This window comes from Momordica charantia, assembly GCF_013281855.1.
Source record: "Momordica charantia cultivar OHB3-1 chromosome 7 unlocalized genomic scaffold, Mcharantia_2.0 BLBB01000007.1, whole genome shotgun sequence".
NCBI classification, from domain to species: Eukaryota; Viridiplantae; Streptophyta; class Magnoliopsida; order Cucurbitales; family Cucurbitaceae; genus Momordica; species Momordica charantia.
In genome coordinates, this window is record NW_028275165.1 from 4135876 (window position 1) to 4154179 (window position 18304).

Sequence of the window (18304 nt, forward strand, 5' to 3'; positions counted from 1 at the left end):
CCTTACTTGTGTAGTGAACTGAACTTTGGCGTACTCCCTCCTGCTTAATTAGGGCCGAGCTGATTGCACTATCGGATACCGTCAGATACAAGTGGAGCTTATCTCCCGGCAGAGGCTTGGCGAACAGTGGTGCCGAGCAGAGATAGGTTTTTAATTGATCCAGAGCTTGCTCGCACTCAGTCGTCCATTCAAATGGCCCCTTCTTTCTCAAGACTTTGAAGAAAGGAAGGCATTTATCAGTTGATCTCGAGACGAATCTATTTAGAGCTGCAATCCTTCCATTGAGGCATTGAAGCTGCTTAAGAGTTTTGGATGCTTCCATCTCGAGCACGGCCTTTGCTTGGCGAACATCTTATTCACCATTCTTTGGTAGGTCGCACCTGCGTTCTTTAGGCCGAAGGGCATAAACTTATAGCAGTACAGACCTTGGTCTGTTATGAACGCGGTATGATCTTGATCTGGCCATGCATTTTAATTTGATTGTATCCGGAGTAGGCATCCATGAAGGTGAGCAGTTTGTGCCCAGCAGTTGCATCTATGAGCTGGTCGATCCTCAGCAGTGGGAAGCAATCTTTTGGGCACGCCTTATTTAAATTTGTAAAATCTACGCACATTCTCCACTTCCGTTAGATTTTTTAACTAATACAACATTAGAGAGCCACTCGGGATACATAATTTCTCTTATATATTCAGCTTTTAAAAGTTTGTTTACTTCCTCAACAATTACATCACTCCTCTCCTTATTTACAGGTCTTTTCTTTTGTTTTACAGGTCGGAATGATGGGTCTATGTTGAGGTGATGCACCATGATCTTTGGGTCTATGCCAGACATGTCCTCATGAGACCATGCAAAAATATCCGAGTTGGACCTAAGGAAGTTGATCAGCTCTTCCCTATTAGTGGCCCCCAGCTTGGTTCTTATGCTTACTTGTTTTTCAGGACTAAGTAAAAGAACCAGCTCGAGCTCCTTTGTTGGTGCAGAGAACTCCCTCTTGCCTTCTCTGGGTAGGTCGACCTCTGACTCTTGCGTCTCAGCACACTTGGTTTGTCTTTCAAGGGCGCATACCGATGACCCCTTGAGTGTAGAGACATAACACTCCCTTGACATCTTCTGCTCTCCTCGGACTGTACCCACCCCATTGGGAGTTGAATACTTCAAAACTTGGTGAAGTGTTGAGGGAACAGCCCGGAATGAGTGGATAATGGGTCTCCCAAAGATAGCGTTGTAGGCCAACTTGCCGTCGATCACAATGAACTCAGCCATCTGCGTGACTTGTGTACTGTCTTGCCCAATTGTAACTGGCAATTCAATGCACCCTTCCGGGGAGACTGATTCTTAGAATCCAACCAAAGGTGTTGGACTCTTCTTCAACTATGTCCTAGTCCATCCCAAAGCAAGATATGTTGTAAGGGATAGAATATTGGAAGATGCACCCCCATCCACCAATACTCTTCGGACCAGGACATGATCGATGAGAGGAGCGATCACAAGTGCATCGTTATGGGGCAAGTGGACCCTCTTCAGGTCGGAGTCACCAAAGGTGATGAAGCAGGTCGGTTTATGCTCCCTGATGGCGCATACCTCGCGTTTGGCTTCTCGAGCTAGTTCTTTCCTTTTGTTTCCAGACTGGCCCCCACTTGGGCCTCCAAAGATAGTATTAATGACCGCATGTCGGTCATCTCGGCGAGGCGGCAACATCAACAATTTCCAGCAACTTCCAAGAGAATCGTTGAGTGTCATGGGAAAGGTTTAAGGGCTTACTCCATAGATGTTCACATCATGGTATCCCACGATGTATTCAGATAAAGACTGTTTATGCAAAGAATTGCACAACGGGGTTTGCGAACCTAGCTCATACCCGATCACTAACTCGACCCGAACCGTGGAGTGAACCTGCACAAGAGGGCAAACTCTCTGACGATCAAGTCAGTATAGGTCGGACTCAATATTAAGTTCGAGGTGAGATTCCATACCTGAGTGTAAAATGAGACCCTTTATTTATAGGTGGTGGGTCCGACAGCACTTACGACCGGCGGTTATCCCTGTCTTTTATCATGTCGAACCTGTTGGGGTTGAGTAGCTCGAACTCATTCAGGTCGAACCCTAGCCTTTACACTTAGCCTTGCATATGGATGAATTAGGTCTCCTCGGCAGGTTCGAGGTGGACCTGGAATACTCTTTTTATTTCTAAACACCACTGAGCGTCCTCCACGTGTCCGTGATATTTTTATCCCCAAACAAAGACCTACTATAATGGACTGAATGAGGCAACACAGTTGGTGATTGATGTTTCAACAAATAGAGTATTGCTACCCATGCCACATGTGGAAGACTTTGATATTGTGGAATGAATTTCGAATAACAAGAACTAGTGGTCGAAATGTCGAGCTGCTTAAGCAAAATCCTCTAAGGGATCATTTTCGGTATAGACACCACCACATGATCTTCCTTGCTAAGTTTTTGGTCTAGAATATGAAATGTGGGATCCTTTTCGGGTTTTGAAAGCAAAGGGAAGATGAGAGAGTTTTGAGGAAAAACTAATTTATGTAGGAGAACCAACAGCAGAACAACAGAACCATTTTGCATTTCTTTTAACTTACCTCACTTCATCACTTGCTACTCTCCACCAAAAATTAGAGAAGTGGTAATTTTAATATTAATTAATATTAAAATTTATTAGCATAATTATTAAATTATTATTATTAATTAAATAATTAACCCATTAACCAAATATCATATATTTAATTAAATTAATATATGAATCATATTTAAATATACTCTTCTCCTATAACATATAGTTTTAATGTACACCTTATGCACATTAATTTTTACCTATAATTTTAATATGAATCCAATTCATATTAATTATTATTTGAATAACATTCAAATATATCTCTCATAATATATAATATTAATTTTGAATCTTTATCCAAAATTAATATATATTAATATAATGTATCAATATACATTATATACATTCCCTATTTTGAACATTTCAAATTCTTTCAAAATCTTGATCGTCGTTTTACTTGTTGTGAGTTAGCAAGGGGATCTAATGGACCTACAGATCAGAAGCTCCAACGATACGAGATTAATTGATTAAACTCATTAACCATATTAATCAACATTCGTTAACTGTAGGTCACTCCACTAAAGACCCACAGCTACACTATTCTCACTGTATACGATTTTGTGTCCACAGAAATTGACCATTGACGGCAAGTCAAACCTTCATGAGTGTTCGTAACTTCAGTTGGGTCAAATTACCATTTTACCCTTGAGTTACCTCTTTCACCTTAAGTACCACTGCTCTTCTGATTAACAAACCCGTTTATGGTCCGACCATTAAACAGAAATCTCTCTCAGGCCAATGAGAGGTTGAGACCCCTTGTTCAAGTCCTCGAATCAGCAATTAAAGGAACACTCATCTATTTACCCTAAAGTTGGGAAGGAGTGAATTCCATCTTGCGTAGTTGTGTTTCCAACTCCCTACTCGGTCTCATCCCTAAAATGGTAGGATTATTGAGTCGGCATCCCGGACCACTCTCACATATACAAATCAAAGAACTATTCCTTATAGGCAGGAGTCCATAACTCGCTCAAGATTAAGATCGAGTTACATGGCCATCTTATGAAATATTAATTTAGTTAGTTTATGGTGTTATGACTAAAGATTAATTTGTTGCGGTCTAGTCTTATAGAAACTCATTGTGTATGATACCTCCACTTTCATGTCTCCATAGTATTACAAAGCGGGCTGCATCCATAGTATTACTAGGATAAGGTACCCAACCTTATCCATGTACTATAAACCATTTAGGTTATTACTTCATAATCAACTTGTATATCGAATATATACTATATATTTATTATATACTGTATATCAAATATATACACTGTATATTAAAAATATACCGTATATCAGTTATATACAGTTCCAGTTATATGAAATAACCTTGGATCTTAGTTTATTGGAATACAAGTAATGAAAAGAAATAGTAAAAAAACTCTTTATTGAATAAATAATTTGTTCATTAAGTACAAATACACGAGTTAAGGGCACAAAACCCAACATTCGATACCTGTCCATGGAAATGGTGCCCTCTATTTATAGGTTGGGGACCCGACAGGCCTTCTGGCAGGCGTTTATCAATTCTGGAGGTCAGGTTAAACATGTCCCAAATACCTGGTCGAGCTTAGTGGCTGGTCGGACTTTAAGATGGTAGACGTAATCAATATTCGACTAAGTAATCCACCTCGGACAAGTTCGAGGTGGACCTGAAACCAAATGTATCCAGGTTCGAGATCGACCTGACAAAGAAGTTTTGGTTGGTCTTGAAAATTTGCCTAGATGGTGACATCCGAGATCGTGGTGAAATTTCATAACTGTTGGAGAATACGGGGAGTCGAAGTAATAGCTGTTAGAGCTCAAGTGCTCTGACACTTGGTATGTCATTTGATATGGTCCATTCCTCTAATGACACGTGTAAGGCTGTGATGAATTTCTGCATTACTATAAATAGTTTTTAGGATCAGCTCCGTTTTTTGTGCTTTCTATTTTTTGAGAACACTTGAGTCCAACCTGAGCAGCTCGAAACTTCACTCTTGGTCAGTCGCTTTCCTTCATAACATCTTTCTTCTTATTTCATTACCATGTCTAGCTTCATAACATAGTAGTTCATTCGACGAGTCTGGTCGGAACCCAAGCACCTCGTCCCCTAGAAGAGTTAGCTCTAGTGAGGATTTAGTGAATAGACTAGATGAAAAATTAGAGGAGATAAAAAATTTCAGGTTCTCGGAGGATGAGGGTAATAACAGTGTTCTCAGATGCATGAGAACTACTTGGGCCCCCTTCGTAGGCACTATAGCATCCCTGATTCCACAGGTCTTCGCCTTCCGGTACAGGGAGAAATAGCAGACAACCCTCTAAAGGGGTGCGTTACGCTGTACCTAAAAATGTTCGAGTACGGACTCCGACTTCCTTTCCACCCGTTCGCTCAGGAATTACTTAGTAGATCAATTGGTCTCGTGTTTGGCTAGATTGCCCCCAACAGATGGGGGTGTTGTATTTGGGTTAGCAATCTTATGGTGGCTTAGGTGCCGAGAAACAAAGGATACCGAGCTGCTTAATGTCGAGCAGCTCTTAACCTGTTTCGAGGTGGAGAGAATCCCAAAAAAACCTGGGCGCTTCTTTCTGTGCATAAAGAAGGGTGCTGAGGTATAATTAAGGGCCCAACATCCATAAAGAGGTGGAAAAGCAAGTGGTTCAGTGCCTCGAGAGAGCGGCTTTCCTTGGATGAGCAAGACCAGCCTTTGTATGACGTCCCCCATAGGTTTGGAAACCTAGGTAAGAAGTCGTTTAAACACTAATCTCCTACCCTTAGTCTTGCGTACTTTCTTTTCTTCTGACTTTGTCTTTATTTTTTAGTTGCCATTGTTAACTCTCCAAAAGAGAGTTATTTGGGCGATAAATTCACATAGATTAGCTAAGGATATCCTTGATGGACAATATCATACATGCACAGCGTAAGCAAGCAAGGATCGAAATAACAATCTAGATGCATATTATAACATAGAATTAAATATGCATGATCATACATTATGATGCTTAGAGAAAGGTAGAGAAAATTACATACCTTTGTATCTTTTCAAATTTCTTCAAATAGCTCCAAACCAACAGGTCTTCCTAGCTATTCTCAAGGCTTGGAATAGAGTGGTTGGACTCTTTTTAGAGAAGGAAAATTTGAGAGAAATATGGAGCTAAAATGAGTTATGTAAGCTTTTTCAAAACCATCAAATGACCAAAGGTTCCAAGAGCTTTCATGTTTGAACAAAGGCCTTCTTAAATAAGCAAATTACATGCAACTCTTACATGTCAAAGTTCACCAAAAGCTTACAACACATACTCCACTCATACATGCCATGGTTAGTGTCAAAAATTGGATTTTTTGAGATTATTTAAATGTTCCACTCAACAAGTTAGTGGAAGTTTCCACCAACTTGGTTAAAAACATTGTTTTAATCTTCTTAGTCAACTTTTGACTTTCTCGGGTCAAAGTCAACTATTTGACTTTTTCCGAAATCCGATTGTTTGACGAAATTCATGCCTCCGATTTTGAATCTGCATTCATAATTTTAATATTTAAATCCTATTTAAATATTTTGACCAAATTTCTCAATTGATATCATATATCAATTACTTAATTATATCTCATATGATTAACCTAATTCGTACGATTCGAATTATTCCTTCAAATTATTCCAAGTTTATTCCTATATGAGCTAGCTAGGGGACCTTATGGACCTACAGATCATGAGCTCTAACGATCCAATATTAACTGGCTAAACTCAGTGACTATGCAGTAGGTGCTATATTGGGACAGAGGAAGGGCAAGCTTATTCATCCTATTTACTATGCTAGCAGGACGTTAGTGGACGCTCAGCTCAACTACACCTCCACTAAGAAGGAGCTTCTAACAATGGTGTTTGCTTTCGAGGAATTCAGAGCCTACCTAATTGGAACAAAGGTAATTGTGTACATAGACCACGCAGCCGTCAAGTATTTGCTAGCCAAAAAGGATGCCAAGCCAAGGCTAATAAGATGGGTGTTACTACTGCAAGAGTTTGACCTAAAAATCAAAGATAAAAAAGGCTTAGAGAATCAAGTAGCTGATCATCTATCCAGAGTGGAAGTTGAAGGATCAGAGGAAGGGCAGAATATTATACAAGACACATTCCCTGATAAACAATTGATGGGATCCTGAACCATGGTTTGCAAATATGGCCAATTATGTAGCTAGTGGAATCTTACCATCAGACATGAAGAAGCAAGAGTTGAAAAGGTTCCTCCATGATAGCAGATTTTATTACTGGATGATCCTTATCTGTATAAGTTGTGCAAGGATCGAATTATGCGTAGATGCGTGGACAACACTGAGGCATTGACAGTGATGGAGCATTGCCATTTTGCTCTGTATGGTGGCCACTTTGGGGATCAGAGAATAGCTGCAAAGATATTTCAAAGCGGGTATTATTGGCCATCAATCTTCCAAGATGCATACTCATATGCGAAAAGTTGCGATAAATGTCAAAGAGTAAGAAATATTTTCAATAGGTCTGAGATGCCCCTTAACTTTATCCTGGAGGTAGAACTTTTTGATGCCTAGGGGATTGATTCATGGAACCTTTCCCACCATCAAACGGTAACCTCTACATCCTTCTGATCGTAGACTACGTATCTAAGTAGGTGGAAGCTCTAGCAGTATAAATTGTGATTCAAAGACTGGCTTAAAGTTTCTTCACAAAATATCTTTACCAGATTTGGAACTCCTAGAGCTTTCATCAGTCATGAAGGCACCCACTTTGTCAATAGGGTCATGGCCACGTTGCTTGCGGGATACATCATTAAGCAAAAAGTATCCACGACATATCATCCTCAGACAAATGGACAAGCAAAGGTGTCAAACAGAGAAATTAAAGGCATATTAGAGAAAACGGTGAATACCAGCATAAGAGATTGGTCTTTTAAACTAGATGACGTACTGTGGGCCTATAGGACGGCTTACAAAACTCTAATAGGAACCTCTCCATATAAGCTAGTCTTTGGGAAAGCTTGTAACTTACCATTAGAATTAGCACAACGAGCATTTTGGGCAGTCAAATAGCTAAACATGGATCTATCAGCAGAAGGGGAAGTGAGAAAATTCCAGCTTCTTGAATTAGATGAATTCAGAAGGAGGCCTTTGAAAATGCAAAGATATATAAGGAAAAGACCAAGGTATGGCATGACAGGAAGATTAAGCAAAAAATATTCGAATCAGGGCAAAGAGTTTTACTATTTAACTCAAGGCTTAAGTTGTTTCCTAGACAATTAAAATTAAGGTGGTCGGGCCCGTTTACGGTAGTGCATGTATATCCCCATGGAGCTATAACCATTAGAGAGGATAATATTGAAAGGGAGTTCACTGTGAATGGGCAAAGATTGAAGCATTACTGGGGAGGAGAAGTGGTAAGACAAATGGATTGTCACCATGTGACGCCCCAAGATTTCATATAAACATCCTAGGCAACGCTAAATAATTCTTCTGGCTAACCTTAACTCTAAACACGAGATAAGCAACTCCCTGGAAAAATAATTTAGATGAAATAAAGCTTCGACTCCCATACGTTCTATCAGAAATATAAATGTCATAAACTATCAGGACTTCACCCTCCGTGGGCAATTTAAAAACAACAAGATCTGATATTCGCCTCAGTGGCAAAAATTCTTAAATAAATAAAAACAACTGTGCACCTAAACTCCAATGACAACAACGACGCGTTTATCAGCAACATCCATAACAATTAAAGTAGTTCTAAAGAATACAAAATTTCCTCCGCGGTTCACACCTAGTAATAACATAAATCTCAAGGCTACTCGTACCCAACGACCCTTCCCTCTAACCTCACTAACTAAGCTAGTGATCCTTCCTCGGTCAAGCCCTCTCCACGTCATCACCGCGGTCGACCCCGTTCACACCTGAAAACATATAAGGGTACAAAGGGGGGGTGAGTACATAGGGTACTCCGTAAGTAGCACTTCCTAACTAACACAAAAATCATACTCACAGTCACGGCATATAAGATAAAACGATAGCAAGGCAATTAAACAGACAGCGAGAGATAGCGAACAATAACTTGACATTTACATACAACAACCATGCGTCGGAACTACCAAGACTATAACCAATGATTCACTAGCCCTTGTCCCACAGTACTAAACCTCTCTCTACATCCCCCCTGTGTTACACCTCGTTTAACTTCTCGTGGCATAACGGCTCTTGACATTTATTCCCAAGATACCGCCCACCCCTCATTTTACAGTACTTGATGTTCGACCTTGCCATTTATTCCCAAGGCCTAGCACCACTACTTCGCAAGCACCACTCTACTTTAGTCCTTCAAGCCTAACTCCTCGAGTCGCATTGACCCTTGACATTTATCCCCAAGGCCTCAATACTCCTCTATAGAAACTTGATGTTCGGCCTTGCCATTTATTCCCAAGGCCTGAACTGTGCACCGGTCCTTGCCGTTTATCCCCAAGGTACCGATGACTTCCCAGCGTATTGGTCCTTGACATTTATCCCCAAGACCCCAATACTCATTTACAGAAATTTGACGTTCGGCCTTGTCATTTATTCCCAAGGCCATTACTCAAGGCTTTGAACCTTCAAGCGATTTATATGCATTTTCAGATCAGAACAACCATAGTTAACGGACTGCCAACCCGTCCCTTCACCCTTCACCCTTCACCACTTCACTAACCCTCCCATGACCACCTACAGGTAAATTTCCCACATTCCAATTCACTGCACAGTTCACAAACATGCTTTTCCTTGTAATAAACAAGACACACCCAACAGCTCACAACTAAAACAATATAAACTAAATAATCAGTTTAACAACGCGAGCATTTCATTTACAACATATTTGCAAAACGTCATAAGCTAGTTACTTCTAACCACAACAATTCAGAATCTACTAGTCACCTACAACAACAAGAACATAAGGCATGTTTCCTCATAAGTGTTCAATATTAGAAAGACGGCAACAAAATCACTAGAAGTTCACAAATCAAAACTAACAATCCCTACATGCTCAATTAAATTATTTTAGCTAAAAATCAGCATCAAAACATTCCGTTAACGCTAAATAACGCATGCACTCGCCCCCTGGTGCTACTTACACAACCACGTCTTCAAGTTTGCGTCGATCTCACACCTAAGCACCAAAAACAAAAAAAAGCAATTTAGATGTACTGTTCAGCCTTTGAAAAACGTCTCTACGAGGGTTCAAAGGGCTCATTACCGCAAAACGACTTCGTGTGGGTGTGGGTAAATTAGATCTAGCTTGCAAAGGTGTGGGTAGCGTAAATCGGGCTTCGAACGGATGAAAATAATCGCCGAACACCACCAAAACACTGCTGTCCACATTTTTGCAGCAGCGAAAAGTGCCCAAAACGACCTCCAACGACTTTGTTTTGATGCCCGTTACTACAAAACAACTTCGCTTAGGTGTGGGTATTCCAAATCGGTTTCGTTTGGATGTGGGTAATCCAAATCTAACTTCGAATAAATGTGAGTCAAAGAAAAATTAAAGGGTTCCACGGATCTAAGCTATTCGAGGTTGTTAGGCTCGTTGGATCGGAGAAGGGACGCCGCGAAAACAGCCACACGTAACGATGCCGCCTGCAGCAGTCCGAACGTCACGCGCCGCCGCAGCCCGTCGCACGCCGCTGCTGCCCGTCGCACGTCGCCGCCGTCTGCCGCTGCCCAACGCCACGCGCCGCCGCTGCCCGTCGCACACCGCTGCCCTTCGCGCACTGCCGCCGTCTGCCGCTGCCCAACGCCGCGCTACTGCTGCCCGACGCCGCACCTGCTGCTGCCGACGCCCGCGCCTGCTGCTGTCCCGTCGTCGGTACTGCTTCGTCGAAGAAAGAATTTCGGATGGGGGCTGGCGGCTCCAACGAAAGGGGAGGATGGAAGAAGATGAGGAAGGAGGACAAGATAGGCTAGGGTTGTTTTGTTTTAAATTCCCGTTTTCCTTTTGTTTTGCAACATAGACCCACTTGGGCTAGTTTCTTTTGTTTAAGGCCCATTTACCCAATCACACCTGTTAACAAAACCAATAATAATTTCGTAGTTGATCCAATGACCCAGAGCAAGTGTCACATAGCGGAATCCATAAAAAAAACGTAACTTAATAAATACTACACGTTACTAACTCACCACTAAATTTGTAACAACACACACTAGCCGAGATGCCACACTAAAATTAAATAAAGATCACTGGTGAAACAAATAAAATAAAAATGAAATAAATAAATAAATCAGTAACTAAAATCCATTTTGTTATAAAATTCCCCGGAACTCGGGGCAAGCTAACCTGAGTAACGCGGGGCGTTACACACCAACTTAAGTCAACTTGAAGAAAGAGAAAACAAAATAAAAGGGGAAGAACTCTTAACTAGCTCCCCTTAGTTAGTTTAATAGTGAGTTGAATTTGAATTTTTCTTTTATGAATTCTATTAAGTTTATTTTGGAGCACTTTACTTTGTTTGTTTTGAGCATGGAAACCAAAGTGTGAGGCAGTAGTTGCAAGGAAAAGAGAAGTTAAGGAAATTAAGTGATCAGTAGCGATGAGGGCAACTCTGATAGTGCTGGAGCATGGTTTATAAGTGGCGAAATAATGAAGTTTAATTTTTAAGAGAGAATAACGGTTAGCAGAGAGAGAAAAACAAGTTTTGCCTTTCTTGAGACAAACTGCTAAAGAAAAGCAATGAGCCAGAAATTGTTAAAATTCCCCCAACCACATCTTTCTTTCTCTATCCAAATCTTTGAAAAGGCGAAAAAATATTTTTTTTCAGAGAAAAACAAAAAGGGGGGAGTTTTTTAAAATAAAAAAAAATCCTGAAAAAGAATAACGTGGTTAAGTGGGGTAGTTGAAAAGAAGCAAGCCAATTATGAAAGGATTTCGTGTCAGGCTTATTTAGGGGAAATAAGTTTAAGCATTCCTTTATCCTTATCTTGAAACCTTAAAGATCATCTCCCTGCTTCATCTTCCTAAACCGCTTTCCTACCTTAACCCCACCATAGCTCTCGTTCCCATCTAGCAGCGGCATTCCTACAGCGTCAGTGTGTCACCATGCCTAGAGTAAGGACAAGAGCGATGAAAGGTAAGAAGGTAATACCTCCTCCTAGCCTCACCCCGTCGCCTTCGCCTGAAAAATCATCGCAGAAAGTCCCTTAAAAGTCTCTGCCCCCACTAAAGCAGCAGCACGAAGAACAGTTGCAGCAAGAGGTAGTGTCTTCGCCCTAAAATAAGAAAAAACCAGGAAAAAGAGGGCGAAAGCCTACCAAGGTGAAGCCTCCGCGAAAGCCCACTAAAGAGGAGGAAAGCGTTTCCCCAGAGGAAGAGATCTCCAAAGATGAGAGACCAGAGAATCATGAAGAAGTCCAGCCTGAGGAAAGAAACAAAGATGAAGCTCCGAACTTCTCTCCTGAAACATGTAGGTAGTGGAAGAGTTTGTCCGAACTCTATCAGATAATGAGAGGGTGCTCATGGGTTTCAGCGAATGGGGCTTTGGCAAGAAAGGTGAGCCTAGTGGAGCCAAGGATGCAGAGGAAGAAGAAGACAATGAGGAGATACAGAGTGACAAAGAAGAGGAGAAAGCGATCCCTGTGGCCACACAGAAATCACCCAGAAAAAGAAGGGCATCACCCAAACAACTAGCTGGCAAGAAAAAAAGGGCAAAGGACGAGGTAGAAAAGGAGAAGCAGAAAGAAGATGCCGAAGTAAGAGGGAAGGGAAAAGAGAAGGTTGCTTCAGGAGAGCCAGAGTACGAGAGGTTCGTTGATGCTACAACATCCGAACGATTTGAAGAATTGAAAGAGAGAAACTTGATTGGCAAGAGGGTCTTCCCATCTGACTCGCCAATGCCAGATTTCGTAGTCAATACCGTCAACAAACACGAGTGGCAGTCTTTCTATGCTAAGTCCAAGCCTGCAGTCATCTAGATAGTGCAAGAATTCTATGCCAACCTCAATCCTCAAGATCCCTCTGGAGTAATGGTAAGGGGTAAGAATGTTTGCTGGAATGCCGAAGCCATCAATGAGGTATAAAATCTACCGAATTACTCCCATGCTAACTTTAATGAGATGTTGGCTACTCCATCTGAGGAGCAGCTCAATAAAGCCCTGTAATGCATAGGAGTAGATGGCAGCTGTCAACAAGGGGATCCCTAACCTTCCTCCCTGCATACCTAAAGCCTGAAGCAAACGTATGGCACCACCTGTTCAAGAGCAAACTCATGCCAACTACGCTTGACGCCTCTATCACCAAGGAAAGAGTTCTACTCATGTTCTACATCATGGAAGGCCTTAGCATAAACGTAGGCCAGCTTATTGAGATGGAGATCACTGTTGTGGAGAAAAGGAAGCAGGAAAATTTGTTTTTCCCAAATCTGATCATGGAGCTGTGTATCCTCTTTGGAGTCAAGGTGGAAGAGGTAGATTAAGTGCTCAAAGATAAAGGGGTAATCAATGAAGCTGTCATTGAGAGATTGAAAGCAGTGGATCATAGCAAGATAGGGGGAGACATTACCTTCGCCATCAAAGAAGTTACCTCAAATTAGTCCAGCATGTTGGAGCAACTTAACTCTATTATGGGAGTGGTAGCTGCAACAGAAACAAGGCAGCAAGCTTATCTATGCTATGCAAGAGAAAAAGATATTGTGATCTACAAGGCCTTAATAAGGAACTTCTCACACCCATTCCTTTCATTCCTAAATTTCCTAAGGAACAGATTGTCGAAGAAGAAGAAGCTAGCGCATCTTAGCCCGCGGGCGTCGCTAGTGATGAAGGAGAAGGATAATAAGAGGAGTTGACTTTCCCTTGCTTAAAACATCTGTAGTTTTTCTGCATTTTTTACATTACTCTTCTTTAAATTTAGTAATTTGCTTTGTTCTTGTTTTAGATAGCTAGGTGGTTAGTAGTTTGATTAGTTTCAAATTCTTAAGCAGCTGTTTTGTTTTGTTTTATTTGTCTTTCTTTTAAAAGCAACTCAATGATTCATAAATGAAAATAGCTTGGTTAAAAATTGAGAACCTCAGTATAGAATAAGTGAGTTGTGCATGCCAGTCTATTTACTTTTTGTCTGTGATGTCTAGTCTATGGAAATCTGAAGGATATCTGTTCTTGCTTAAGTTAGAAAGGAAATTCTAAGTTGTTGCCCTTATTCTAAGGTGTTTTAGAGCAACATATGATAATTTCACTCTGCTAGTATCCCTTAGTTGCTCTAGAAATTTATCCTTAGCTGAATTTCAAGGGCTAAGTTTGCCTCTTCGCATTATGCCAGTAAGCTAATATCCCTAGACAAATCTGCAGAATTTTCACCCTTCTATAAACAATCATGATAGGTAGTACTCCCTACATCATTTATATTCAGCCTATCTTCAGTTCAAGTTTGGGGGAGCCTTGTCCTCATTTTTAGTCAACTATATCCATTAAGTATTGAGGATAATGCTTCGCTTTAAGTTTGAGGGTGAGAGATCTTGATTCTTACTGCAAAACTCTTTCTTGTAATCCTTTGCATTGCGTTCAATTGAAAGCTATGTTAAATTTTGGGCCCTGTAATTCAATTCTGAAAAGAATATATATATATATATATATATATATATATATATATATATATATAGTAGCCCATAACTATCCTAGAGGGCAGTAGTGAGCTAGCAATCAGAAAGTGGGGAAGCCAATTTTAGAAAGAAGGATGAGGGAATCTTTCAAGGGCTTTTAAGGGTGAGGGTGGAATGAAATGGGCTGTTGTGAATAAAGCACCTTAGTTTTAGTTCAAAAGTTGTTTGTTTTCTTTCTGATAGGATGCTTAAGCAGGTTGAGCAATACTTGCCACAATAATGGATCTTAGGCAGTGGATAGAAGTAGTTGGCCTACATAGTGAACAAATTTTAGCACTTGAAAAGACAAACAATAGTATTGCTTGGGGACAAGCAATAGTTCAAGTTTGGGGGTGTGTTAACTTTCCAAAAGAGAGTTATTTGAGCGATAAATTCACATAGATTAACTAAGGATAGCCTCAATTGCACTCATTCTACACTAAGTTTGTATTTGAAATGCTATAAAGTTTTCTCCCTTCTTAACCTTGCGAACTTTGTTGGAAGATCTAATTTTGGGCACTTTGTTGCAACATCGACTATGCTACAGAATTGGAATTAGAAAAGAGCAAAAAGCGACAGGCTGACAGTGATAGAGCTTTAATCTGGGAGTTACCAGAGTAATTGATGAAATCACGTAGAAGTGAGAGATAGGGCCCATGAAAGTTGTTTGTTGCCCTAAAAACAGATGGGGCGTATAAAAGCCAACACTAAAGGAAGCCTCCACACACTTTTCACATCAATCAACCCTCACTTCAAGAAAACCTCCTAAATACAATTCGAGAAGTCAAGAGGAAGAGTGGAGACCCGAAGTCGTTGCTGAAACAGAGAGAAATAGTAGCCTACAAGGAGCTGAAACTTTCAACTCCTTCTTTTCAATCTTGCGTCAATTTCTCATTGTATTCATTCTTGTTCTTTTCTTGCTTTTTCCATGACTATGCGTAGCTAAGCGCATTCGTAAAGGGGAAATGTTGTGAACTCTTCTCTTGAACTGTAAACTGTGCTATTAGCATTAATGATGAATGGATATTGAGTTGAACTTGTGTTTAAAGTTATTTCCAGCATGCTTGATCACCATTGTTGGAATATTATCTTGTTAACTCTTGGAAAAGTGTAATAGGGAGTTGTAAACTTCAATTTATGCTAGAATCTGCTTGAGTTAGAGAGTGAGTAGTTAGGAATAGGGCTCACCTAGCACGGCTATAAACTGCTACTATATGCTGTTAAGTTTGTCTAAAAACCCTAATAGTAGAAACCTAGGATGTCTGGAAAGGCTCCAAGTCTGTTTGGCCAGTATTCACATTATTAATGATATAACATCGTTTGTGTAGTCCAAAAAGGTCACATTCAACTTCCCCCTTACGCTGTTAAAGAGTAAATAGTTAACCATTTTTATTGTTTACTTTCTTTGTTAAAAAGCCACTTGAATTCAATTTAAGTTCAGGTTTATTGTATTCATTGTGCATCGCAACATTTATTTTATGTATTACCCTTATTGTTTCTGTTGTCCAACATATTGCATTTAGATTTTAGCTTTCTTGAGCCGCTATTAAAGTGTTTAGTAAGTATTCCCTGTGGATTCAAACTTTTTATTACTTGCTACAACGGACGTGTATACTTGCACACAAGGGACACAAATTCGTTCAACAGCCATCAAGCCAATTCTCGACTTAACCCAGCAAACTATTGATTTCTTAAAGTATTTTAAGGATCGTTACAAAGAAGGGAAGAAGGTTGGAACTTTGTTAACCGGAAAACTCTTGTCTGCATAAGGGCTGCTTGATTACAATAGTTTGTTATTTCGTCCAAAGACCCAACACTCCAACTCGGAATTAGGTAGGTCACCCTCGGTAACCTCTTAATGCTTGTGCAGTCTCTTTTGGTTCTCACAGTGTCCTTTTATGCAGCCATGGTGTGCGGATTTTCTAATGCCATGAAGTGCAAGCATCCCAGCGATGCCAAATAGTCTAAGTCGTGGCTGAGTTCGAGCCCAAAGGCGGTAGGAGTGACTCTAGAGGTCTTGGTTGGCCTGGAGAGCGCCTAGGAGGCGTCTTCTGGTGCAAAGGGGGCGCACATCTGCTCTGATGAGGCACTGGAGGTCACCTCCTCCAAACTGTCTATGTGAGGTCTTTTCCAAATAAGACCAAGAAGAAAAAGAAGAGGACTACCTCTTCAGATGGTGTAGAATCCGAGTAGATGTGCGATGGGATCATCGACCTAACAGATGATCGTGAAGCCAAGATGGGAGGGATCTCGGACATTGAAATAAGGTTCCGGATCAAGCCCTTAAGCGCTGAGGTAAGAGAAAAGGTGGCGCAAGTGGGGAGCGCCAGCTATTCTCGATGCTTGCGACACATGTCAAAGTTCATCAGTGCTCCGGGGTCGGCCATTCAGCAAACGGAAGGGGCATGAGGACGAAATCGGGTATGCAATAAGTGCTATGGAGATCCAAAAGTTCTTGTTTAGTAGCCAACGACGGAACATGGTGGACAAATGGATGACGAGCCATGGAAACAGTCGATTTGGAGAGAAAGCAAAGAAGCACAGGCGTAGAAAGGGTGTCATCGTCACCCCGCCTGCAGATGGATTTAAAAAGATATCTGAGCGCCGTTTCGAATCCCAATGGCCTTGAAGATCGCGGTCGTCGATCCCGCGGCTTAAAAAACCACGCTAGGGACGCAATCGCCAGCGAAACAGAGGCAGACAAGTGTCCCTTCGTCACAATGGCCATACACACTGATGATTGATCTAAGTAGTCACAATAACTCGATTTTCGGAGATACGAACGGAACGTCCATGTGCCCTACTCGACCCCAAACGCTTTTGGGCCTAGCACACTAATTGACACAGTGGCTTGGCCCCAAAAGAGGGCTAACTGTTATGGGTAGCTTCCTAATAGGACACGTGTTCGTCCCTCCACGAGCTCGGGCCCACTGAGAATAGTTTCTCAAAGAAGGTGTCCCTGAGCAGAAGGTGTGTCTGCTCACAACGGGACGAAGCACCACGAGTGGTTACGTCCCGTACATAGCCACAGTTGGCGACACGTGCTGTCGGCACGACGAGTGGATCCCCAGTGGCCCTGAGCGACATGCCCAGACGACGTAGGTGGCGGGACCACCCTGTACTGTCGGAAATGCGCCGCTCTCTGTCCAACCATACAGTACGTGATGCCCCGGCCAGTTCCACCCGTTGTCCTTCTTGGTCGGTCCTCCGGGGCTATAAAAGGAAGGACGATCCTCCACACCAAGTAAGTGAAAACCTATCATTGAAATCTTCGGTGTCTTATTCCTTTTCTTACTCTAATCACTGACTTGAGCGTCAAAGTGTATTAGGCAGGACACTGCACCAGCGTCGAGTCTTTGGTTTTAAGTCCAGTGGATCCACGGTCAGATTGCTCGTCCGGAAGCCAAAATTCGCCGTCAACACTAACGTTTTTACAAAAATGTTGAGATAAGTTCGCCTATCGTTTTATTAAAAGGGTCGATATATATGTTATTTCCTCCGACGTTTTGCAACAAACGTTTGGAATATGGATGAGTTCAAACACACAAAAATTACGCGCTAAATATTCCGATGTTTTAATAAAAACATGGGCAAAGATCCCTTCTCCGTTTTACAAAAACGTTCGGAGAAGATCACTTATTCCCATGTGTTTACTAAAAATGTTGAGAGAAGTAATCTTATCCAAACGTTTTTTTAAAAATGTTGGGATAACATCATGTATCCCAATGTTTTATTAAAAACGTTATGAGACGTAATTTGATCCTAATGTTTTTATAAAAACGTTAGGATCAGTTTGCCCATCGTTTTATAAAAATCGTCGATATATATGTTATTTGTTCTGACATTTTGCAACAAACGTTGGGAATATGAGTTGATAAGTTCAAACATACCAAAATTATGCACTAAATATTTCGACGTTTTAATAAAAACGTGGGACAAAGATCCGTTCTTGGGTGAAGGTCACTTATCCCCATGTTTTACTAAAAACGTTGAGAGAATTAATCTTATCCCAACGTTTTTTGTAAAAACGCTGGGATAACATAAGATATCCCAATATTTTATTAAAAATGTTGCGATAAGTAATCTTATCC